The 26,971-nt window shown below is 40.9% G+C and overlaps 1 protein-coding gene across 3 annotated transcripts in view; it reads left to right on the forward strand.

Annotated features, from left to right (window-relative positions):
• RARA (retinoic acid receptor alpha) overlaps positions 1-26,971 on the forward strand; it is a 183,324-nt gene that overhangs the window by 38,199 nt on the left and 118,154 nt on the right. Inside the window, exon 1 of one of the 3 annotated variants that reach the window (XM_088143428.1) lies at positions 8,037-8,058. The exons of the other annotated variants lie outside the window; for them this stretch is intronic. The gene's annotated coding sequence lies outside the window, so the exon portion shown is untranslated. Of the gene's footprint in view, positions 1-8,036; positions 8,059-26,971 lie in introns of those variants that run through there. 3 annotated transcript variants of the gene reach the window in all.

Raw genomic sequence — 26,971 nt, forward strand, 5'->3', positions numbered from 1 at the left:
GGTTTATTAACTGTGTCCATGTTCAAGAGGATACAGTAAATACAATCAGTGATTTGTGCCTAAGTTGGGATAGGCAACATGGTGCCTGTGGTCATCAATGTGATAGCAGATACCTCCCCTAAGTGCCTACCAGGCTCCCTGTCTTCTCTTTATATATATGTTTATGTTATTTTTAATTTTACACAAATATTTGGCATACCAGAAAGACTCAGCTTTTTTCCATTGTATTTCTTGCATTTCCATAGGCTTCATAAGCATTTTTAAACAATAGTAACAGGTGGTGGCTACACTCCAGAGGTTTTTTGGCAGTAGAGCTACTTGTCCAGAAATGAAGGCTCAGAACCAACCCTGAACGGCTTGCAGGACCCCCAAATTTGCCTATTGCTTGGCATGGAACCAGGCCCAACTGGGAAGGGTGTCCACTGCTTGGTTCACACCAGATTCTATTCCAAATGGGACCCCAAATGGGATCCTTTTCTGTCTGGGATTTTGATAACCGACTAATCTATAGTGTTGCGAGTAGGAGCTCTCGTGGTCTAGCTTTTATTGTGACTGCCACCCATGAAATGGTTGTGGAAACTGGACCTGTGAGAGGACATACAGGTAGTCCTTGTTTAGCGACTCCCTCATTTAGTGACCATTTGCAGTTATGACGGTGATGAAGAAGTTACTTTGGGACCTATGCCCGCATTTATGACCTTGCAGGTCTGTAAAGCAAAGGAAAGCTGAAGTAAGATCGTAAGCACGGTTGCGGTTTCACTTAGTGACTGCTTCACTTAATCAAGTTGCCAGTCCCAATTGTGGTTGCTAAATGAGGACTACGTGTAAATGAAAAGGGAGCAAACCCATGTTGCTCTCTGTGTGTACTTGAGAAGTTTATGAAGCAGTGAGTTTGTTTTAAACCCCTCTCAGGTTTGTGTGCTGTTGTGCAAGGCTGGGCAACCCATAATTGTAGGGCTGTTGCAGGCGGCTCTTGGCTTAACTTCACCCAGCCCTCAGCTGACTTCCAAGATGTCTTTGCAATCAGTCAGATTGGACTTCTGGAAGCTGGCAAGGGCATGGTGGGGAACAAGGGTGTGAAAGGAGTGCAGGCAAAGAGGAAAGTGGCTTTGGTTTCAGCTGGGCTTACCTATGGCAGTCCAGAAGCCTGTTCCTGACAGAAAATAATGGCCTGTACCCCTGAAGCAGGGGAATTGTCAGCCACCAGTTCAAAAAGCAGACTGCCTGACACTAGAAAAATAATCTTCCTCTCTAGGGAATGGTACCTTCCTTTTTTAAAGCAGAGGACAGAGAGGAACCCTGGGAATCCCCTTGTTAACATTACTTGATGAAAAGTGACTTGTCCTACATATGATAAATGCACAAGACATTTGCCCTCAAATAACCCTAGCAAAAGTATCCAGGATTATCATGCCTCGCTTTCAGTTTTACACCAACAATAAAAACAGAGAAGACAGGTAAGTCTCCAATTATTACCCCAGTAAGGTTGATGTGGGAGAATTATCCAAGATGGTTTGATTAAAAGGGAAAAGGTTGCTGCATAATCTGTGAATTTCATTTTTTTGGGGGGGGTTATTTCTGTTTCCATTTTTTAAAAAGCTTATATTTTCTTTAAAATTCCCAAATAAAACCTTAGGGTGAGGGTATTTATTATGGCCTGAAAATGAACCTTTCTTCTTCCTCCTCCTAGAAAGATGTGTGAAAGACTGCTGCTTGTGGTTTGGTGTACTTGCTTGCCTGAAGATTAATGCACAAGCGTAATATACTTTCCAGTCTGTAGTACCCTTGGGAGTTTTACATCTAAGTCTGTGGCAGATGTTTGTGACTAGGTATATGCAGATATATTGATTTCTTTCAAGAAATCCTTTCAAGAGGGACGGTTGGCTTATTAGGAAGCAAGTATATGTGAAGGGATGAAGAATAAGAGACGGGGGGGGGGTGAAGTCTTTTGACAGGAACACAGGATGTTCAACCTTTCCATGGCCAGGGCTGCATTTAAAGTGGCGGGTGGGTGGGGGGCGGGCAAAGGCAGCAATTGGCGGGGTGATGCTGTAAAGTGGGCTTTCTTATATCACACTCAGAGTGGAGCTGTGATTTTCCTTCTTCAGCCTCTGGGCCTTTTTGGAATCTGTTTGTGAGTTTTCCTTTTAAAACATGTCAAGCTTACTGTATTTTAAGCCTTATAGTGCAGTTTTCCTGTGTTTAGTGTCTCAAAATGGCAGAAAAGAACATTCTCACCAGTGAGGTGGAAGGAGCTCCCTGGCAGCAGAAAAGGGTCCTGGGGCTCACATTGCTTACCCATGCCTTGAGAGTGTCTTGCAATGTTGACTTTCATGAGAGCTGGCCCTCTGAATTTATAGATGGTTGCCTTAAGACAGACACACACAGAGAGACAGTTGAATGAATGAATGAATGAATGAATAGACTACAGCTTTAAGGAACTTTAACTCTACTTAAAGCTACTCTTTACTTTAAGACTGCTTTAAGACTACTCTTTACTTTAAGACTACTTAAAGTAAAGAGTAGCCTAAAGCAGTATTTTTTAACTTTTTCTCATGCTGGCTGGGGAATTCTGGGAGTTGAACTCCATACATCTTAAAGTTGCTGAGTTTGAGAAACATTGGCCTAAAGCAATCAGACCAAGGCCCAACTTATCTGTCATAGATGGAATGAAAGGTGTTCAAAACCAAGGCCTAAAACTCATGGTGCTACTCTGTTTATCCTTGTTCACTGCTTTAAGTCCTAGAGATTCCTCTTAGTGGTCCTGGTTAATAGCCAGAGATGAGCCTAGCATCCTAAGCAGCTGGTATGAATTACACTGTGTTGTAGCAATGGACTTTGTAATAACTTAATCATGCAAGAAAATGCTTCTTTTTTATTAGCCAGAATGTAATATTAATTGAGATTAGATGGTACTGAGTAGTAATAGAATAGTAGTGTGTTGCACAGTGAAAATTGCACAGATTGAGTTCTACTGCATAAAAACAGAATTTATTTCTAGAAAAAGAATGACATGAGTTAAGGAAAATAACTGAATAGGTGCAAACTGTTTGCTTTGTGTCATTTATACATGTTGTCTTAAAGGTAGGAATACTTTGGGCCAGGATTTTAATTATTTGTTAAATAAAAGGCATTCTGGGGGTGAAAATTGGTATAAGATTGTACAAAATGCAGAAACATATACTACTGAATGCAGAGTTCAGTTCATGAGAATTTCATCTTCATTAAAAAAGAAGGAAGACAGCTTCTGATTATTATACATAGCCAGATAGAGAACTATTTCTTGAGATATTGGAGGTAGAATGGTTGTTTCTAGAGTTTGATGGCAGGGTTTCAGTCTTTTTTATTACAAATTTCCCATCCCACTCCATTACTAGCAAGACTAAAATGAATTATTTGGTGCGTGCACACACACAAAGAACAAACATGTAGGTCTGTATAGGTCCCAGATTATACATTTTTCTTGGTGCACAGCTTGACTTTTGGGGCTTCAGAATCTCCCATTTCTTGACTTAGGTCTGAGAATGCCCATCAGCTCAATATAGGATATAATGAAGTTACAATTCTCTGTTGCGGAAGGATTGGTGCCTGCATCACAGTTGCTGACAGATTAACAACTGAGCCCTGATGGCTGATGGAGATGAATGCCACTGTTGCCAAGAAGGTATTCCAGGTCATCTCTGAATTTATCTTTCCTTGTGTAAGAAAGCTTGGACATTTAAAAAAAACCTTACAGAAAAATCTACCTCCAGTGGAAATCTTTTTCTGGCTTTTGTGTGGTACTGTAGTCAAATAGGACTGTAGGAGGATTGGATCGTTCTTAAACGAAACAAAACAAAAATGATCAAAATGTTACTCCTTTGTGAATACCACCAGTTTATTTGTCTTTATGCTTTTTTGTTTCACATTGTTCTCTGATGACAGAACAAAACAGGAAGCTGTCTTGGGCTACTCATCCACTTAGTCCAATATTGCCAACAGTGATTGGCTGCCCAAGATTGCAGTCAGATGTTTTATGTTTTCTATCTGGAAATGCCAAGGATGCAATCTGTGGCTTTCTGTTATGAAACAGGTGTTCTACCGCTCAACTTCTGCCCTTGCTGTAGATCTTTCCAGATTGCCCCCACCATTTTTTGTATCCTGATTGGTAATGCTTAGAGGAATATGCGCATACCTGAATGGACTATAGAAGGATGCACAAGGATGCATTCTGTAGAAGAATGGATGTTGTAATGGAATGTGAGAATGACCTTGGAAGACTGGGGGTGGGGGAGAGATGCTGCCTAGGTCAGATAAAAGGGGGAGGGGCCCGCAACTGAGTAATGGGCAGAGAAAGAAACTTAGAAAGAACCTGCCCTAACTAATCAGGCAGTAAACAGGGATGGTGGGGGATTTGTACTTTCAGACTTGCAATATTCTGTTAATGTAGCCTAACAATAAAGTAGAGGTAGCTCATCTGGTCGTGTTTCCCGTCTGGTTTACCTGGGAGGGCTGACAGATGTAAAGCAGAGATAGGAGCTTTTGTTGAGTGTGGTGGACTGGGCCTTTTAATTACATGTTTAATTGCACCATTGCTCTGGGCCTTTAAATGGCCTGCTTGGAGAAAAGGGGCACTTAAAAAATAAGTGGGTACAACTAGGCCAAAAGCTTTGCTTGATTTAATGTACATTTGCTTTCTTTCTTTCTTTCTTTCTTTCTTTCTTTCTTTCTTTCTTTCTTTCTTTATTTATTTATTTATTTATTTATTTATATTAAATTTGTATGCCACCCATCTCCCCCAATTTTAGCATTAACTAAAATTGAACATTATGGTAACTCTCCAGCCATCTGTTTAATGATTTCCCACCTGTATAAACTTTCTTGTTAATGTTGTATCTCTCCTTTTCTCTGGGAACTCAAAGGGACATATATAGCCTTGTTCTCTTCTCCCATTTCCCCCATAACAGCAATCCTGTGCAATAGGCTTAGCTGAGAGAGAGTTCCTGGCTCAAAGTCATCCAGGGAGCTTCCATGGCTGAGGATGGTGGAGAACTGGGACCTCACCAGTTCTAGTTCAACACCTCAAGTGCTACCCTTCACTTTCTAATTCAAGATTACAAATGAATAACTGTTTTTTTATAGGTTGTATACAATGCAAACCTATGCAGTTGTTCACTTCTGGTGTAAACATTTACATTGCTGGCATTCATCTCTTTCCTTATTGAGTAGTTATTTCCTGTGCCTACTTCAGGGGTTGGCAAATTGGGTGAGAAAGCTGTCAGACTTGATTTCTGCTCTCTGCACCCTGCTTGCTCAGAGATGTTCCTCTTTAGCTGGAATGAAACTGTATGATGTGGGTGACATCAGGAAACATTGCGTCAGGCTTGATGACTGCTTCTTGTCAACTAGTTCTTTTTTCTTTTAAAAAAGGAACTTGGGTTTCCCTGGGAAAATACGTCTGTGTGTGTGTGTGTGCTAGGCATCTGTAAGGCAAATTGTGAATCTGTTTCTGTGACATGCTTTGCTACGTTGTAGGCAGTGGAAATTCAAGGTAAAGCAATTTGGAAAACAGCTTATTTGATTTGGCTGATACTAAGAGAAACTGTTTGCAAGAAAAATACAGCTCATGGGTCTGTGGAACTCTTTGCCACAAAAAGCAAAGGTGATCACTAGCCTTTTAATTCAAGAACCAATCACGCAGGAACTTGAAGCCGATGCTTCAGATCTTTTCCCAGTTCTCTATCTGGAGTTGGCACTGATAGAGTTTGATTTTAACTCCTAATAATAATCTTCTCAATATTGAGAAATATTTTTGTGGCAGAGTGAGAGAAGAGGTCATTTGGCTGCTACAGTAATCATGATAAGCAGAAGATTTGTGGGGAATAGTGGATGAGAATTAAGGGTTGGAGAATGCATCTGAGGCTCTGGTCCTGCCCTGAACTGGATGGATACATATCTGCCTCAATATTGCCATTACAGTATTTTTCATTATTCAGATTACTTTTCTCCCTCTGTGAGTGCATCATAACTGCTGTTCTACTTTTAATGCCACATTTTCTGTTAGATTGTCAATCCTTCCATACAAAAACTATGGCACTTCAAATAAAAAGAAAGTAATAATAAAATAGTGCATTTGAACAATTTAGGGTGGAATTATTCTCCCGAAGCCATAAACCAGTGGCTGGGTTCATGCTTTTAACCATAGTTTGTTGAATAAACTAGAGTGGCTTGGATCACAAATAGTAAGCAATAAGCAGTGGCTCATAAACCACATTAATTAGGTTTACATAATGTGCTGAGCTAAACTCAAATAAATGGCTACTTAAGGCATCTGAATTAACCCGTCCTCTTTGTACTGGCTAATCTTTCCCCCTACATTTGCTTTTTATTTTTATTTTTGTGTATGATAAAATGGATGAATGTAGGAAAGGAATTTTGGAAAATTGTCTTTAAAAGGAGGATTATCTGGACCCTTTTCAGTCACTTTTCAGGCCTGGGCATTGAACTGAGACAATACTGATTGCTCTTGTAGATAATTGTGGACTGAGATGAGGTAGTTTAACACTCTTGGTCCTCCTGGATCTCTTAGCAGCTTTTGATATATTGATCATGGTACCTTTCTGGGCTGCCATTGGGGGGCATCATTTTGGAGAGGTTCTCCTTTCTTAGTGGGAGTTCTAGTCAGGAGGAGAAGTTCCGGTATTATCAGTATGCTGATGACAGTCAGTTGTACATCTTGAGATAGGGCCAATCAGGAGATGAGGTAGAGGTTCTGCCCTGGTGTCTAGAGGCTGTTAGGATCTGGAATGAGTGGGGTGGAATGCTGGTGAGCTAAGAAGGCAGTCAGTTCCAGTAATTTTCCATCTTTGCTCCTGGAGAGGGTTGTGCTCCCTGTACAGAGCTGGCTAGTGATGGGGGGATCTTCTTGGACTCATGGCTCCTGCTTGAGGATCAGGTAGTGGTTGTTGCCAGTCAGGGCTTTGCACAGTTCCCTCTGGTGTGCCAGTTATGGTTGTTTCTGGATCAGGAGGCTCTGCTCATAGTTACTGATGTGACATCAAGACCTGGCTCTTTGAGAGGGCCTTTGGAGGATGACATGAACTTGGTCCCTCCTGGAGAAGAGTGCTGTATTTGATGGCTTGTTTTTGGTGCTATATTTTTTGTGTTCTGGAATATTCTGTTGCATATTTTAATCTGTATACTGTACTTTAGAGTCGTAATCTTTTCAGAGTTGCTCAATTGGGACAGCACGTAAGTATTAGTAAATAAATGAAGTTGTGAAGGTTGTTTGCCTTCTAAACTGTGACCTGCCTATGAGAATTCATCAAAACACTAGAAGAAAGGGTTCCATTGCTTTATCATTTCTGTAACAACTAATGTGACTGACATGCAGTGTTCCATAATCTTAATATATTTCTCTTAAAAAAAGAAAGAAAAGAGAAAAAATGCTTTCTGTATAGGGATACTATATTTGGGCTGCAAAAATCTCAATGATCTCTCAGTGGCGGCAAAGAGATACAGAAAACTCTACTCCTGCTGTAGAGTAGTCATATGGATTTTTGCAGTTTAGATATGATATACTGCGGCCTCCAGCTTTTGCTGCCATCATTTCTTCCAGAAATGTCTGTTGAGCCACATATTATCCATCTATGCTTTCTAAAGGTTAGAATTTTGCAATTCTAATATTTTTGACTGTTGATGAAAAATTGTGGTTTTTTGCAAAATACCTTACATATGGATTTAACAGAAGCAATATACCTTGGCTATATTCTGTTTTGTTGTAGGGCATTCTCACCAACCATCATAGTTGCCAGTTTTAAAAATCATCCTTAGTCCAGGGGGATTTTAGAAGAGTATTGGGCAGTCCTTTTATGGTACTTGGATAAAGAATGTGGGTGTTTTTTCTTCTTTTCTTCTTTTTGCTTTCTTTGTTTGTTTTGCTTTGAGAGTCATATACTACTCCGCCTTTTCTCTTCCTATATGATAATAGTTGCAAGCCAGCATGGGAGTATGGCAGGTTGGTTGAAAAGCTCTTTGTCTCCAGCATGGCAGAACCAGAACATGGAGGAACCCAGACAGGTGTCTTACTTGCTGCTGTTTTTCGCTTCAGGGAATGTGAGTTCACCATCCTAATACAACTTGGCATGGACCTGAGCAGTTCTTTTCCTCTTGTCTCCCCTCCTGTCACTTGGTCAGTTGACCAGATAGGATGGAATAGTCCTCATGTGCCTAGGGAAGAAAATGTAAAACAAATTTTGCTCAGGGTAAAGAATTCAGGCTGAGGAACTGCAGGGGACTTGCGCACTATATTGTTTAGTAGGAAGTAGCCCGAAGGGCTGTGCAAAGCATTTGAAAGAGGCAGGAATGTATGTGTGGAAGCAAGAATGAAGCACCTCTCTTTGAATTGTTAAAAGACCCATACCTTTTGCAAGGCTTGCAAAGCTGCTTCACACTTGGATTCAAAGAGAGGTGCTTTGTTTGCACATCCACATGTTGTGAAGTGCTTCTTTCAAATGTTTGCACAGCTGTAGTAGCCAGTTCAATAGAAATAAACCCAGCTGTCATTAGGAGCTTGATTTGGGAGAAATTGGTCATGTGGCTCCAAAGAGTGGCAGATTCTCCAAAAAGACAACTATGATGTTTCACCAGCGCTGCCATTGGTATCTGTTGACATTCAAACATTTTGAGGAATTACTCTTTGTAGGAAAACAAAACGTTTGATTTCCAAGGATGTGGATTTGCTGTCGGCATTCTTATTTATTAATCCAATTTGTATGCCATCCAACTCCTGATGACTCTCCATCTATGCACTTGGAAATTCTTAACTTTTCTGCAGAATATCAAGGAAACTTGAAAGGGGTAGAAGCTGCAGATTATATACAACTCCTTTCCAGAAACTCCAAAGGGACCAAAATGTGGCAGTGTGATCTTCTACCATTTTTAAAAAAATAAAACTAGATGAGTTAAGCCTCCAGTTAGGAAGCACATATGTTTTAGTGAACTGTCCAACCCTCTAAAAAAATGCTAAGGTGGCTTCTACAAAAAATAATAAAAAAAAAGATGAATGCAAAAAGATCACCTGGCTGTTTCATAAAGGGCTTACTGCACACAAAGCAATTGTATCCAGGTTTTGGCTTGGGAAAAATTCCAAAATACATATTAGGCCAATGCTGTTATTAATTGCAAGTTCCAGGGGTCAGACCTTTAGGCTATCATTTGCTTCCATTGGGTTGCCAGTGGTGGAATGACCATTAGATAGAATAGTTGGCTGAGATTATGCTTTGTCAAATTAAAAAAAAAAAAAGTTAAAGACAAATAGCGGCAACTCTAGTAGGATGGAGTAACAGTAAAATGTGGGAAATGATACTGACTTGATAAAAATGCTGTCTGTCTGTCTGTCTGTCATCACCAAGGAGAGTGTTGTAGGCTGGTGAGTAATACCACCAGCAAATAAGCGTCTCTGATAGAGGGCAACTGGTCTACTGGTGGCAACTACAAGTGAAAATTGGTACAATAGTTTGGAATAGGTGTAGGAGCATATGCAGTGATAGGGATAAAATACATTCATATGGTAACAGTAATATAACAGTAATGTAACAGTGGTATGGTAGACAGTGGAAGATCTTTGCACAGTATTTTACCAGGAAAATCATCAGTAACTGAAAAAGCTATGTACATTATTTAGCAAAAATGCAACATCCTCTTTCTGTATAGTAATATCAATGGCACAAATAGTACTGATGGCTCCTCCAGTAAGAGACGACACTAAAAGAAGTTACAGTATAAGGTGCAAGGTTTTAAATTCCCTAGAATTCTTCATCAGGTAAGAAGGCAAACAAGGCAAACAGCAGGTAATATTCAAATTAAGAAGTGTGTGTGTGTGTGTGTATATACACATATACATATACATATACATATACATATACATATACATATACATATACATATACATATACATATATAGTCTTGAGGTGGAATAGCAAAGGAAGTTTTCAACCTTCAAAACGTATTCTCCTGAGTCCTGTGATGATTTTAGGCTTCACTTAGGACTATCCCTGGGATGAAGGTGCACATAATTTTAATCTTCTTTTTAAATATAAAATCCTCTTGCTTCCTTTTGAAAGAAGACAGTTTTTTTCATAAGTGAAGAAAACTAGAGAGTTATTTTATTAACAAGACTGTAGTCGCTCCTTAAAATATAGTTTCTGAGTTGATTTCCTATCATTTAAAAAATATTTGAATACCTTCAGAATTAAAACAAAAACAAAAAAAGTGAAGGAGCAACTTGTAGATAGAGTTTTCCTTTTTAAAGTTTAGTATTCTTTTACTTTTGTGTGGTTCTGGATGCCAAAAATATCTTGACTCTGTGTGCAAGTACAGCAACTTGTAATTAATGATTGCTAACTCCAACTGTATTGGGGGGGAGGTGGTTCTTCCCAGTCCAGTCATGTTTAAAATCACTTTGCATCCTGTGTCTTTGATGAGGAGAGTTCCAGAAGTTAACTGGCTTCTGTTGCTAATGCAAGTTTATCTTGTTTAGCCGTTCCTGCTGAGGAGTGTGTGCGTGTGTGTGTGTGTATGGGAGTCTGCTCATAGAATGAATGTAGCAGAATTACTGTGTGGAGGAAAGAATGCATCTCACCTTTCTTAAAACTTCCCCATTTTAATTCTGCCTGGGATGCATTCTCTACTTTTATCTTTCCAGTGCATTTTTGCCTCTTGACCTCATTAGCTTGCTTGCAAACAGCACCCCAAGTCTCCCAATCTGGAGAAGTTGCAATAGAGTTAAAAACTTTAAACCTACAATAATGATATTTGGGGTAGGATCGTGTGTATTTATCCAGTCAGCTGGATTTTTCTCTGTTCCTTTGAAATCTTTTCTTCTTGCCTCTCGTAAGGAGTGAGATGTCTCTATTTGTATCTTGAAGCAGTGCTTCGCTTGACTGGATCCAAATAGCGCTTTGAAATGGGGTAGTGAACAAGCAAGGTTTGCCTTTGAACGATCAAGCTGGAGATTGTGGATAAGGGTGTGATGAACTGAATCAGAGTTCTGCAGTTCAGTGGAGACCTTATGCTGCGTGTTAAAGAAACGTGCCAGTGGTGTTTCTTTGGGAATGAATGAGCTGCCATTCCTGGGATACCTTTGATTTGTATGGAAAATCAATATTGGATGCAGAATTCAAGCACCTGAACAAGGACTTTGGTTAGGAGAAGGAAAAATATGTGCATCTAGCTGTTAAGGAGGCCAACATATGCTTGAAAGCGAATTGGGGAAAACCCAGCAAAAGCTCAGAGCTGGATGGGGGAAGGAGGGGGTTTTCATTGGTCAGATAGTGGAATTTCACTGAATTGCCTTGCCTTGAAAATGTTCTCATGATTAGCAGAAACAGAATGAGTTATGTAGAATAAAACATACATGCTAATATCTGTGAAATCTTTTACAGTATATGGAAATTGCAGCTGTTCTGGGGTTGGTTTGAGATGGCACAAGTATGTCCAGCCTTAGCTTTGGATGAGCTAATGCCCTGTTTTGTCATCACGAGACCAGTATCTGTGTTAGACTGAGTCCTGTGTGGCAACTATTTCCCACTCTGAAGTGCCGTATTTTGAAATATTTGCCTAAAAAGGCCTTTCTGCAGGAAGTCTACAGGTTATACTGTACAAAAGAATTCTTTTTCCGTTATCCTCCTGTCCCCCTCCAGAAATGTTTCAAATTGTGTTAAATGATCATGGTTTTTGTCATGGATAAGCTCTTCCACTGGAAAACTTTATTATGTAGAAGGAAAGATGAGATGACAGCTCCCAAAATTCACAAGCAGCATGTTGTTTTTGATAACTGGGGAAGGCTCCCCTTGAGAGTGGCGCTTTCTTTTGGATCCCAGGTTCCAGATGTTGTACAATCTCCTCTTCTTGTCATTACATACAGCTAACATAGCTGCCTCCTGCTATCATAGCCTGTCATTCTGGCCGCTCCCACAGTAGGAAATGTCTTTGTGTCTTTCTAACACTGCTGTCATCAGAGTTCTGGCATGTAAAATTCTCCCAGGTTTTCATTTAGATTAAAGTTTTTAAAATGTATTTACGCACATTTAAAAAGCCAATTCTGCTTTGGGTTGCTGAATAAACTGGAAGGTTGTTTATTTTTAACATTGGAGGACATTGGGAAGAGAGAGTCCAAATTCTGGGACTGAGAGGCAATGACACACATATCCAGTGAATCTGTGGCAGAGCATGACCTTAAAGCAAAAGTCCTTGCATTTGTGAGTTGTAGTGTGTGGTTGGTTTGTTTTTGATGTTGGGTGAGCCCATTCGGTGTGATTTGAAAACCATGGCTCATCCTTAGTGTGTGGAAAGAGCCCATCTGATTGTGGCTTATTAAGCCATGGCTTAGAATGACACATGTCCAAGCCATGCTTTCAAGTTAAGGATCCATCTCCATGGTATAAATCAGTGTTTCTCAAACGTATGAATTGATGTGGGATATCCCTCCCTCACAAGATCCCAGTGGAAAGACCGAGAGTCTAGATGTGGACTTCCTTTTCTCCTCCTGCCCCCTGCCTTTATTTATTCTTTCTTTATTAAGGAGTGGGAGTTGGGGAGGATATTCAGATATGTTTTTCTTTCACCAGAGAGGTCAAGGAAAAGGAGAACAGGAGAGAGAGCAATGTACTGCTTCACCCCCCCCCCCGATCTTGACAAGTAGTAAAAGGGATGGACAGCAGGCATCCTTCCTGGTCCTGAGGATGGCATTTCAGTGTGTTTATATCCATGTGGGTGGCAATATTTGCAGAGGGGAGAGGAGAAAGCAGGCACTTGCCTAAGGATTTTTGTCACTGAAAAGGGCATGGCGTCACAGCACACCACCCTCTGCACCTTCGCATGTGGTCCCTAGTGCTGGGATTACGAACCTTTATCTTTCTGCGCTCCATCTCTTGGGGTCTCTATTTATAACCGGGAAGCTGCTTATGTTGCCATGTCCGCTGTTTTCTGCCCAGACTGCACCGCTGCAGACCAGTCTTGCAGCTTCCAGACTCTTCCCCCCACCCGCCATGCCTCCACAATATGGATCGGAAATAGTTGATTCCCGGATTCGAGCCAGAGAAATGATGCTTCTAGCCTTTGTGTCCCTCCCTTTCAGCAAAGACCTGGAGATGGAAAGGCCAGCAGCTGGGGTTTCTGAGGGAGCTGGGCGCCAGGACTGCTGGCTTCTCTCCCCGCTTGTAAGCAGGGGAGTGGGTTGGGGATTTCTTTTAGGGACGTGGTGAGAAAAGGAGAGATTTGGCAGCCAGGACCCCCCGGAATGGCCTCATTAGCTGGGGAGGAGCAGTTAGGGAGGAAGAACGGGGCTTGGTAGATGGTGGTGAAGAACCTGTACCTTGCTGGGTGTTTCCCTTTGTTGCAATCCTGTTCTCTGCCACTTATGTCTTTATCACACACTGCAGGAAACTCCTGTTAGCCAATAAAACTTTTCCCTCCCTTAAAACTCAACGCTTTATTTTTAAAAATCCCATGAGTTTGTGGAAATATTTGGAGCTTTTCTTGGTTTGGAGTGGTTGAAGGACAAAGCTTTGCAGTTTTCATTGTTTGAAAGGCAGGTGTGGGGAAAGTTGGTTTTGTGGTGACTCATTAACGTTTATGAAAATATGTGGCTAGGTAGATTCTTGGATGGTACATTTATTGTGGCTTCTGATCATGATGACAACCTGGGGCTCAGTTATTGGAGGCTGTATGCCTCTTGCTATTCATTGCTGAGAATATGATTGGAAGTTACTATCTCTCAGCCCAACCTACCTCACAGGGGTGTTATTGTGGGAATAATGGGAAGAAGGGACATTTTGTAAGTCACCTTGAGTGAAAGGAAAGGAAAGTGGGACATACATTTAATAAATAAAGAGCACCCATGGGCTTCCCAGGGGTATCAGTTGACTCTTGTTGGAATTGAATGTTGGACCAAAGAGGCTTTTGGTCTGATCTAGCAGAGCTCTTACAGTATGGGTCTCCCCCCTCCCCATTTTAATGGTGGAGCAGCTAAGGTTGCTCAAACATACACTAGTGAATCTGAAGCCAGCCAATATTGTAAGAGAATATTCTAAGAGAAGATCTTCAGTAAGTTTAGCAGTTGCTTGAACTGTTAGGCCAGAAGGAGTTGAACTTTGTTTCTGCCAAATTGCTCCATATACTTGGTACTTCAGAACAGCAAAGTATGCAAAACCAAGGCAGGATATTGCCAATATAAATAAATATGTTCCAAAAATGGGAATGGATGGATGTGAATTACAGTCAGAACTTGGAGAAAAAGGGACTCTGCAGATTTGAGATTTCCTGAACAGAATACATCTGTTCAAGTGAAAGCATCCTTTGGCCACGATGGAATAATACAAATAATGATACCAAGTTGTTCCTGTCTGTAGTTGACTCAAGGAACTACCTCCCTCATGTTCCAAAAGTGTTATTTCTAGCTCTTCCAGTCCTACAGTTTTGAGAGGGTTGTGTTTTGTCAATTAATGGTGCTGCAGTTGTGTTGGTAGAAAGATGTAGGTCAGACAGTTTGAACCAATGTTTGAATTTATTTGGCCTGTCAGGGAACGAAAGAAAATTTGTTAAGTTCTGACTGTTTTGCCCATTATGAGCTTCCTGTGCAACTTTCCTGGAGGAATGCATGTAACATATAGCCAGGAGATCCTGCTGCTTGAAGCTTCTTGTGCATGACTAAATAGAACCATATCTTCCTCACATTTATAGCGCATTTACCTGATTTTTACAAACAGCTTGGCAATACATGTAGTTTTCCCCTTAATCCTCACTACAGCCCTGTTAGGTTGAGTAGGCTAGCAAAGTGACTGGCCCAAAGTCATGGAGCAAACTTTCTTGCGGAGTGGAAATTTAAACCAATACGAAGTTGGTAAAGTATTCAGTGACTTTATTTATATTTATTTAGATTTATATCCTGCCTTTTATACAGGAGCTCCATCTTAGCTCTCCTTGTCTACGTAATATTTTCACTTTTCTTTATTGAAATGTGAAGTAGCTCCAAAGGAACAGGTATGTTGAAAAAATAAGTCAGGATCTTGGGGAAGAGATTATGGAGCACTGAGCGCCTATTTGAGAGGAGCAATTAATCTCTAAACTCGTTTCTTTCGGACATTTCTCTGTAGCCAAGGAGACTACAATGTTAAAAAAGAAATGAAATGAATAAAAGCAGAGTACTCCTGTGAAGGCTGCTACTGGCCTTCTGCCTTTAGGAGTTGTGATCTGTGGTCATAACTAAATAGTCTCACAGCAACTGGAGTCTTGTGGAACCAAGTGGCTCTTGGCTGATCAGTCAATTTGGGGTGGGGGAGACTCTGCTCTTTGTGTTTCGCGTCTGTTTAAGGGGGTGGAGTGGGGAGTTGCATTGATCTTGCTTCATCTTTATATTTCCCCAGACACAGCCCTTGGCGTTGGAATGTTTTCTCTGGGTGTGCTCTTGAAGTAAATGAGAACTGAGTGAATAAAGTGACCACATTAACAAGACATACGCAGCCCAGCCATCCCTAGAGAGGGCAGGAGTAAATTACCTGTCCGGTCCTGTATTGTTGCACCTCCCCCCAGTCTCGTGCATGTGCGCTCTCCTTTCCCACTTCCCACTGGTCACTGCACACCCAGTTGCGTAGCAAACTGTAATCACATTTACGGTGACAAATGTGGTTATTAAAGAAAATGGGTTAATCCGCCTCCCACAGTTGGAGATGGCTTAGTGGAGATGGAGAAGGGGAGGGGGTTTCCTCCAGATATCAGAAGGGGCAGGCAGAGTGGACCAGGAGGGAGATCAGTGGATGAGTGGACAGCTTCATTTAACCTCCTTGACATGGCAGGACAAACAGAAAGGGGGTGGGCGGGCTGCAGGTCAGTTCTTTAAACAGACTTGGTTGACATACAAAGGTCAATAGCTACTGACTCGTTCCCTTGGCTTGCCTGTGTGATTGTGTGCATGGATGGCACACATTTCCAACCTTCTTGTGTTTATGCATTCTCCAAGGGGGGAGAGTGAGCTGTAGTGGTGATGGTGGGGAGCACTGGTATTTTGACCATTCCAAGGAATTGTTATCAGCCAGGAGTTGCCACACAAGCTGGACCAAGCATACTTGTGGCCCAGATTTTCCAGACAGGTGCCATTTAGATGCATTTGACTGCAAATCTTATAATTTGTAGGCAGCAGTTCAAGGATTTTGTTGATTTGGCATGAAGGGACATATATTTCAATATGTTCAACATATTTTCTAGCTTTGCATTTTGGGGGAAGGAAATGTGTGAGTCAGCAAGGGGCCTGCCAGTGAGATTGCTGCCAAGCAAAATGGGCGCTTCCCTTATCTGTGTCTGGGCCAGCCCCACTGAGGGTTTAGGGATGGAGTGGAGAAGTCCTGTTTGCAACTGTTTGCTGTGCAGCTGAGTTTGACCTGCTAGTCGGATCAAGCAAATTGGATAACCTGAATGTATATCTTTCTTCACTAGTTGTGCTGCATACATCTGGAATTGGGTGGCTGACTTTACATCCTTGAAAGTAAGATTTTAGACTTTGGAGCTGTGAAAAGCAGCTTGAAAGTTTGTGGTCAGTGCTTGATGAGGTTTTTCCCCCCCCAAAAAGGCTAAATAAGTTCTCTGTTGTTCGAAGGGTGGGTCTAGCTCTTTGTTTCTCCTTTGCTCTCCGGGATTATAAGAAGCGAAGTAAACAGTGCAAAATATGAAAACCTATGTAATATTAATTTGTATAATTTATTCCAGTTCTAAATTTGGCTTTGGGGCTTTTGTAAGTATGATATATCTGGGTCAGTTACTTCTACTATTTTGCCATTAAAATATATTTAATTCAGGCTTGTAAATAGTCATTTGTTTACTCACTGTGGTTGGTCTCCTGGATATCTTAATTGTTGTACGCTGCCCAGAATCACCTTGTGTAAGATGGGCGGCTATATAAATATGATAAATAAATAAATAAAAATAAAATATTCTTTTAAATCATGCAAACTTGAAAATGTTAGTCATTTGGAGCTTTAAAGGAGTTAAACTAGGTGTATGTCTTCAGGTGTGCTAGAAAACATTTTTTGTGGTAGTTAGTGTGGAATTGTTTGAATGGCTGGATTAATAGCCTAGCATTCTTTAATCCTGATCTATCCCATTGACTTGAATAGCATCTCTGTGTGGTGCCTTAAACACATTTATGGGGAAGTGAGGTTGGCAGCATGAACCTTTTGTCAAGGATAGGTAGTGGATAATTTCTCTTAACTAAAGATGATCCATAAGCAGTAGCCTCAGAACAATTCTGTTCATCTGTAGTAACACATGGTAAAAAGTTTGACAATAATTTCACTTGTAAGGAGAAAAGAAACTCTAAACCATGGAAATGTGTCTCGTTAATATTGCATTTCACTTTTGCATGTTATATTTCATGTATGTAAATAATAGATATTGGTATGAAACACTACCTACACCACAACCGGAGTGCCTCTTATTATGAGAGGGACTAAATTTTTTGTGCAGCTCGGTTGTAAGAAAGTCACTGTTTGTGGCCAGATATGCTCTTGGCCATATCCCATCCTTGAATATCTAGAAGCTGATCCTCCTCCTTGGCTTTCTCACCTGCTGCCCTCCAGATATTTTGGGACCATAGGTGAGGTTTCCCAGCTTGGTTGTAGAAAGCACCATCATGAGGGAAGAGTGCACTACTTTAGCTATTGCTTCCTATCTCAGTGCATTTTGGAGGGTTAGGGTACACAACAGATGAAATCTGTGTTGTGGATTTGACCATCCAGTTTCTTTTTATTTTACCATAAGCCAGCAAACCATAAGCCTCTAAGCCAGAGGCACACCTGATGTTTCTTGAAAAAAAAAAGAGGACTGCCATAATAATAATGAAAGGAGGGGGCTTTGTCCTGCACATGGTTAAGGCTGAGATTTTCTCTCTTTATTTTCCAGGTTTTAGAGACATTTATTTTTTTTCTTTCCCTTTATCAATATATTATGATTATTTTATCATTACACTGCAGTTTTCATGTCCTTCCCAGCTGAAAAAAGAGAGGAAGTGTGCCACATGTTTTTGGTTGGGGGGAATCACTTTGGGTTGCAAAAAAGGACTTCAGAGATTGATCCCTGGACTAAGACTATTTTGTGTGGGAAAGGCTAAGCTTTTCCCAGCAATTCCTTTGAGTCTAGCTCAACTCCTGGTGACTGCATGGATACATAAAAATGGTTGATCTGCTGTTGCCTTCTTGGTTTTTCTGATTACTCAGTTTAGGATAGTACAGCACTAAGATTTCCTGATGGTGTCTGATCCAAGGACTGAGTAGAAATGACCTTGCTTAGCTTTTCGAGAGTTTCTAGATAGGGGTCTAGCTTCCACCATTTTTGGGGTGCAGCTGAAAGCAATGTTTAGCATGTCCCTTGAACTGACAGAACTTGTGCACCCCTGTGCTTCAGTCCTAAGATATGACTTAACAAAGCCCAGTTTGGTGTTTTCACATAACATAGTTTATGTGTTTGGGCATAGCATGTTGTATTTTAATGTGGTGACCTGGTTTATACAACATACTAAGAAATGGCTGGATTCCCACAACATGCTGAATTACAAATTACCCATCTCCATTTTAGTTTAGTTTAACAGATTGTGCAGAACTGGAGATGGAGAGTTAGCAGATTTGAAGAAAGGGACATCCCCATGACGGCTGGTTTGTCCTCTTTTCTCTCCCCGCTGCACCCAAATTCCTCCAGCCTTTTCACACTGCTCAGTTGGGTTTTTCTAAAGATAAGCACTATTATATCCTTCCCTCCTCCTCCTCCGCCCCCAATTCCGAATACCCAGAGCCTTTTTCTGAAGGCGTGGGAGGATGGGTGGGCCCTGCCACCTGTTCCCGAGGCAGGATGGCGCGTCTGAGCCTTCTCTGGGGTAACTGGAGTGGTGCATTCTTGGTGGTAATTTTAGCTGCTGAAGCTGAGCTGCTTCAACAGGTGGAATTTCATTTTGCTGTTGAAAGGCCTGTTGTTGGGAGGAGGGGGAGAGCCTGTCTCTGTAGAGGCTGGGAATGGGTGGGGGAGAGGAAGGGGGGATATGCAATAGATGCTGGATATTAACATCCCATAGGGAAGGCCAGATCACCTTTTTTGTCTCATGATGGGACCTAACCCTTTCCCTGTATCTAAAATTTCCTGGGGACCTATTAATTATTGCAGACTTACCCAGTAGCTTCCCAGACTGGGGATTGTGGGAGTGGTAGACGTGCATATCTGGAGAACACTGGTTTTTGAGGGGGCTGAATTGTTTAGGGAGCAGGGATTTTCTTTAAGGAAACTCCAAGGCAGTGTGTGTAACTTGCTTACTGTAAGGCCCCTGGAGAATGAGCATTGCTGGGGTGCATATAAAATATGTTATACTAGCCTACCTTTCTTTCTTTGCTAATGCCACTTGGGCAGTAAATTTCGTCTAGTTAATATGAAAAGAGAGCAAGCACATATTGGAAGAGGCATTCTTCCTCCTCTTTCAGGCAAGAGGCAACATGGCATGCAGGATAGGGCTTGTTTTGAGGTGAAGGCCTCTCCTACGTCTACTCACCTCTCAATTTAGTGCTTATTTGTTTGGGTATAAGTTCCGTTGAAAACGGCGGAGCTTCTGATTAAACTGGCGTAGGACTGACGTGTAAAATTTATTTAATGGGATGGCAGTTCTGATTTTTATTATTACATTAAAAACATTGGTATACTTTTGTTAACAAATAATAGGACATAATCATATTGAAATTCCTCTCCCCCTCTCCTTTTGCAAAACGTTTTCTTTTGAAAATCAAAAATCTATTCATACTTGTAGTAATTTTTAATCTAAGATGCAGACCTGCATGTATTTAATAGTCATATTTTGAGTAAATCCATGGAAATTAAATTAATTCCAGTTTAATTATGTCTCCATCTTGATCAGGTTGCTTGTGATATAAGGTTTTTACTTGGGTTCTGTGAAGATTTTAGTAATTTTTTTATTTGCAGTTGTTGCACTGTGCTGTTTCACTTGCATCTTAGCATGGATTAGAATAAAAATTGGTGAATAAAATCTACATCAGCAGTATGAAAAGAAAATATATGACAAAGCCTCAGTAAACAAATTATATCAAGTGGGTGAGAAAATTTTAATCTAGTCTCTAAAGAGATATCTATAATGGGAGAGTTGGAGATGGAAGCAACTTTCACCCATTAGTTTATGTTGCATGCTTTGTCATACACACCCTTACTGCAAGTATAACCTAGTTGTTTTTATTCTGTCTTCTAGGGATGTCTTTCTTGCAGACTTCAATAGGTGAAGAAAAGAAGTCAGCAAATGCCTTACTTTTTTTCTTTGAAGTTGAATATTTGTTATAGCTTTATGTTATCTGTGGTGCTTTGTAGAATAATAGAAGCAATCTCTCTGCTGACTTGCCATCCAAAGTGTTGAATGCCTTTTGACCATATTATCAGCATCAAGTCCTGGTTTGATTTCTTGTAAAAGAATTGGAAAGTGGTATGGTTGAAGGTACCTCTGTAATTTGAAGTGAACCTGTGTGACCTTTTTTTGGTGTGGAGAAAAAGAGAAGAGATCTGATTGCTTTTCTAATATAGATGAGTAGGAAGAGTTCTTGGTTAAGTCAGGCAGTTTGAGTCACTTGTCTGACTATTTTGTCTCAGGATTATTAATGTGTTTCTTCTTTAGTAACTAGGAAATAATGAAAGTCAAAACCAACAAACTGATCCTTCATACCAAGCTGTTTAGCATAAAAGTAAGCAAACTTGAAAGTTACACAGAATGCTTTGCCGGGGAAAAACATGGAAAAAGATTGGAAATGAGAAAAATTAATTTTTCTTTTCCAATTATTGTTCCCTTAGTTCTGATGGAGTGGCCTTATGCTTTCTTGCCAGAAATGCTTGGATTGTGTTCTCTCTGTTGTGTACTTCCTGTTAAGACGACCACCTTGGGCAATTTCATGCCTGGCTAAAATATTTAATAAAGAATTTCCTTCATGTGCCTGCTGACTGGAGCTGGGGAGAAGGGAGGTTTCCAGCAAACTTAATCCAGTACTCCTCAGTTTGAATCTTTGATAAAGGTTTTACTGCACGGTTGCCTACTTCATTCACAATTTTTATGGTGAGTGGGAGAGAAATGGCAGCAAACAAATGTATTTTATTTGTAACCTTTCTTTCTTTTTCTACTGCTTCTTTCATGTTCCATTTTTTTTTCTGTCCCCCACAAAATAACTCCTTGGTGCTTTTGATCAGTATTATCGAAACCATCTAGAAGTCCCCTTGATCTCCTATGTGGACTTAGGCCCCCCTTCTGTTACATATTCTGCTGCGTGCCAACTGCGAGAGCCATGGGTAAAGACTTTACTGGGATCTCAAATGGGGGAAATCTGCTGTGATTCATGTCCTATTCTTTTCTTTTCCCCCACCCCACCCAACAGCGTGACTATGACTCAAAGAGCGCAGTTTGAAATACCATAGGACCATGAGACGCTTGCAAGAGCATAAATCCATCTCCCTGCTCCATTGGCCCTATCCCATTTGGACATTGGTATCCTCAAAACTCAAACTAGGCAAGGGTTTCTTAATCACACCATACTCGCCTGTTGGGGAGGGTGGGTGTTTTGTGTATTGTCATCTCAGTCTCCTTGGATCTGTTCCTCTTCTTCTCCTCCCCCCCCCCCACCGAAACAAGTTGTCGTATGTGAGGCCAATACCAAATACAAGGAGGAAACCCACAAAGCTGTGACCACACATCAGATTGTCATCACATTTCCTGCTCTGTCCCCACTTCACATTCACTGGGGAAGCGAGGGTGGGGGAAATAGGATGGCATTGCCATAGCAACAAGTTCACTGTTGTCCTGTTACGCCTGCCTAACTAGCTGCTGTGTTATACTAACTGATGCTTGGTTGCCAGAGGGCCTCTTCCATCTCTGAAACACGGGCTCCTGGGTCCACTGGGTTAAGATCAGAACTCTTTTTTTAAGTGTAAAACAGAAAGTTGTAGGGATACTTAGGAATATATGCAAAGTGCCTAGATTAAAAAAAAAATGTTTGGGAAGCTTTGTTTGGGGAATGCTTTAACTCACTGGTGAGGTAGGAGAGTAGAAACATGAATGTTCTTATGAAGTCTTACTTCTTTAACCTGCTGATATGTAATGCACTGAAGTAAGTGGGAGGTAATGAAGAATCCCAGTTGCTAAAATAAGGAATGCTGTGATCTGCACTTCCAAGATTTGCCACTTTAATCTCAGGCAAATAAGACTTAGCTGTGGAAATTCAGCAATGAGGAAAAAGAACTCCACACAGACCTGAAGTTGCCTTGCATCATTTCAGTTCTAGAGTGAACCTTGACTGTGGTGCAGATTTTGGTTATGGTGATGCTTAAATACAAGAGTACGGTTGAAAGAGCAAGGTGTTTTGTGGTATCTGAGTTGTGGTTATGCTCAGTATTTACAGCCCTTTTTCTACCTGGAGGGGGTCATTTATCATTCTCATAGTCCAGTTTATTTTGAACTGGACTCCTGGAAAACACAGCACAGGCAATGACTGTAGGCCTTAGAAACTATCTTTGATTGGTGAGGAGAAGTGAAACTGGGCAACACTGGGAATTGAAATTGACGACAGGGAAGTTGTGGGTGGGCACATGCTGGTTGCAGGCCTGACAGGAAGTCCTTGATTGGCATTGTGCCTGAAGCATGCCAGTATAGAAGTGGGTGTCAGCCGGTATCTCTAGCAGCTATTCTGCACAACAATGGTGTCACTTTGCCATGAGCCCTTCAGTCGTAAGATGGTGAAATTGGACAGTATAATGCCACAGCTGCAATTTACTAGGAAGTCATGAGATGGGGGATTGATTTAACTGTGTGGTAATGTAGCAGACCTTTAATTCACTCTGGTGTGCTCTGTAAACCCTTCTGGGTTGACTTTAACAGTCATCCAATGGAAGCAAAGCAAAGGTTTAGTGACACACTCATGTGACAATTCCTGATCACATTGTTCAGGTTCTGTCCTACTAATTACATACAGTACAGGCCAGATTTAAAATGACATCCCAGTATTTTTAAGCAATATAACTGACTTTAACGCAGCTCTTTGGCTGAGCTACCATTTCTCTTCCTATTGTTTCCTGGATAGTAACTAACAGCTCCCCTTCCCACACTGAGCTCCTCCATCCATAGTATACTATGTGCATGCACAACACCCTGCCATGGGCTGCTCCTTTCTCTTCTACTACACCTTGCATAGGATTATGAAGCTATCAGAACAGTATGCACAATCTACCTTCCCTTAAGCCCTCAGAGCAAAGATACAGATATTATAACATGTCATACATGGGGGTTTACTTGACATCCACCCCCTCTTTATTTTTACACAGTGTTTATCCTGTGTGGTATTTTCAGTGACATTGACCATCAGGAGACACCATGTGACTGGTTTCATCCTTACTGGGACTCCTTAGATGTGAGTAGCTTGATGTTACACCATGGGGTTCAGACCCTCTATGGAGAACTGAACTCACAGACCTTCAACTACATACAGTACATTAGCTTTAGCAGGTATCAGAGTCCTGGCACTCACTGGTTGCAGGAAGGGATATCTGGAAGGACAGGATCATGAAGTATATTAACCTAATCTATTTAGTGCTGATTCTCATGTAGGAGGCAGTTGGGGATCTGTGTATCCCAAGGCTTCATCAGTGCCTCCCAGCTCACAGATTGTTGTTCCAGACCAGGAGCCATAAAGATATATAGTACTTTGTACTCCTGTTCTGCCTTTTCAGTTTTCAACCACAGAGACCCTGGCTTCATTATTGTCACCTACTGTAGAGCTGAATGTATGCTGGAGAAGTGTGGAAGTTGTTTTGTGGCCATCTTGCAAACCCAAAATCAGCAAGGGTGGGATTTGCATATCAACCAGCCTTTTTTGTTAAAAATATCTTAGGTGGGATTAGTAGGTGCTACAAATCCATATGAGATGCCTAGGCAAGTGCTATGATTATCACATAATGGGTAAAGAGGTGTGAATCCTCTGTTGTGGTCATTGTATGACACCTCTTTGGTTTAAGGAAGTTAGTGTTTCAAATATCTTGGTTAAGGTGTTGGACTAAGTCTGGAGAAACCATATTCAACTCCACCCTCTTCAGCCGTGGATGTTCAATAGGTGAGTTTGAGTCAATGATATGTTAGTCCAGCTTACCTCACAGTGATGTTGTTGTGGGAATAAAATCAAAGAGATACCCACGTAAATTACCTTGAGTTCCTAAAGGAAAGGATTAGAATTATAAATCCAACACAATAAGTTAAAAAGTTTCTCATCATCTAGGATGTGTCTGCTGAATTGACAGTGGCAGTTTTTTCCCCAATCAAAAAGGACACACTGTGCAAAAATGAGGCTTCTAAAACACAGTGAAATAATTTATTGGTTCAAGACAATAAATTGGAGTAAATAAATCTATGAAAGATATCTTGATCTGATGCTGTCTCTTTCTGTGCTAGAGAGGGAGACATTCTTCCTGCTCTGTATACCGATTCAGGCAAAAATAATGTCTTAAGGGTGCTATTTTAAATTTAACTGTATATAGTAGAAATGTCTGCAGGTACTGCAGTAGGTATGTGTTTCTGTTGTGTATAACTTCATTCTTGGCTGTCTGCAGTGGCAAAGGTATCCTGTAGGGCACTGGTTCATGTTTTCCTTTCCACAAGCTGAACAGAGTACAAAGGTACCTGGTTAGTGTCTCTGTCTAGGATTTGTATTAGCGCAGGGTGATTCCATGGTTTCTTCATGGTTTGCAATGGTTCCCATGGTTTGTTCTCACATGTTAGTGTTCCTTTGGTAGGAGATACATCATTCATTCATTTTTTTGACTTAAAAAAAAGTTAAATGAAAACAATATGAAGCCTGTTTTTTTTAAAAATGGGGATAATAAGTTGTTGCCTTTTTGCCTATTCTTGATTCCTTTTATTGTTTCTTTCCCAACACCTGGGGTTAAAACACTGATTTTCATTTTTTCCCCTCTTCTCTCTCCTTTTTTTCCCCTTCCTTCCCTCCTCTTTGGTATACACAGTCCCACTAGTGAATTATTGTATCCTTCATGCTTGGTTGCGATTTTGCTCCCATTTCTAGTCTCCCATCCATTACCAGGGTGGCAAAGCACTTTCCACAATAAGCCCTAGCAGTGGGCAATTCAGCTGTTGTCATGGTGGGGGAGGGGGAGTATTGATTTTTATTAGTTTGCTTTAGTTTTCTACAAAAGAACTGAATTCTTGCATGTTGGTTGCAACCGTCTTTGAATTTTAACCACTACACTAAAATGGGTCTCCCTTAAAGATTAGGGTGGAACTGGATTTGTGTGTGTGTGTGTGTGTACAGTTTTAATTTGTTTAGCCTCCAAGTGGTGAGGGGGTTATGGTTGGGAGGGATTGAAGGCGGCATGCAGATTGTCCATCCCTCCTTCAAGGGGATAGAGAATTTTAGGGCAAATCATCATCATGTTGGAACTTCACAATATTCCATTTAAATTCTAAGTGTAACTTTATATTTTGCTTTAATTAAATGGTAAAATACTAATAGGGAGAAAAACTGTTTCTCTAACTTTACAACTTGATGTCTGTGCTTTGTCATAACAAAGTTCTCTACATGCTTTACAGTACAGAACCCCAAAACAATTTAAATATGAAGCAGCATATCAGAAGCAAAATAGAACACTTAAAAGCAATATAAACATGAAAAAACAGCACCACAGTATTCCTAAATGCTATCACAGAATCTCTGACTAATTTATTTAATTATCATCCATCCATCCATCCATCCATCCATCCATCCATCCATCCATCCATCGTCCTGTTCCCAAGACTGTTTATATTATGTAAAATATCTTTGTGATTGCCAGTCTCTATCTGATGCTGGAAAGACTGTGGGGCAGTATCTGGGAAGAGGGCTCTGTAACTGAGTTGTCATTTAGAAGGCTGGCAAAAGTTTTTGGGAAGGTGACCCTGGCAAGTTCATGGTTTTTTATCGAGTTGATGGCAGTTAGAATACTAATTCTAAATATGTAGTGGTTATTTTTAAGTGTAAGTCACTCAACAGTCCTTTTGGTCATAGAATTTAATGTAAATAGAATGAATAATTGGTGGAATTGCATCTGTCTCAGCAGGTGTCTGGATCGGAAGCTAAGCAAGATTGGGCTGGTTAGTACTTGGATAAGAGAAAGCCAAGGAATACCAGAAGTCTAGGCTGAGAAGTTAGAAGCCATCCCAGAAGAATGTAGTTTCAGGTGTCATTGGGAGATTGATGATTTCAGGGTGGGATTTGCTTGTTCAGTGATGTCTTCTCTAGTCTGGAGCTCCAGTCTGTTGTCTTTGCAGTTACTTGGCTTCAGCTGTTGTGTTTCCTGTTTTCTGGATTGGCTGGGAGTCTGCTTCTTGGTGCCAGGCAAAAGAGAGGCTCCGGCCAACTTGCCTGCTTGGCCAAAAGGAGGAAAAGTCTGCCTTGCAGCAACCCTTCTGCCCAGGCCAAAATATAAACTTTTTAGACCCTGGGAAAGGGAAGAGTTACTCTAATAGAATCAGTCCTTGCTATTTTCAATGTGCTGTCCAGCCATCTGGAAATATGCCCAATCTCCATTTAATTGGGAATGTAATGTAATCCACCCCTGGGTGCCCCCGATAGTCTACTTTTGCATAATGTTTTTAACTGTTCTGCTGTTTGTTTTAAAGAAAAGAAAAAAAAAAACCCAGGTCTGAATCCCACCAGTGACTTGCGATACAGCCACCACCTTCTTTTCTGAAATATTTTTTCCTCTTAAATTCCAGTTGTATTTTACTATTTATTGATTAGATTTATATCCTGCCTTTATTTGCACATAATGCTCCCACTTCTTATTTTCCTTGCAACAAAAGGCCTATGAGGTGAGTTGGGCTGAGAGAGGGTGACTGGCCCATAGTCACCCAGCTGGCTTTCATGCCTAAGGGAGGACC

Source organism: Python bivittatus, unplaced genomic scaffold, assembly GCF_059951505.1.
Source record: "Python bivittatus isolate LINGU-HERP-01145 unplaced genomic scaffold, Pbiv_v1 ctg000410_np1212, whole genome shotgun sequence".
NCBI lineage: Eukaryota > Metazoa > Chordata > Lepidosauria > Squamata > Pythonidae > Python > Python bivittatus.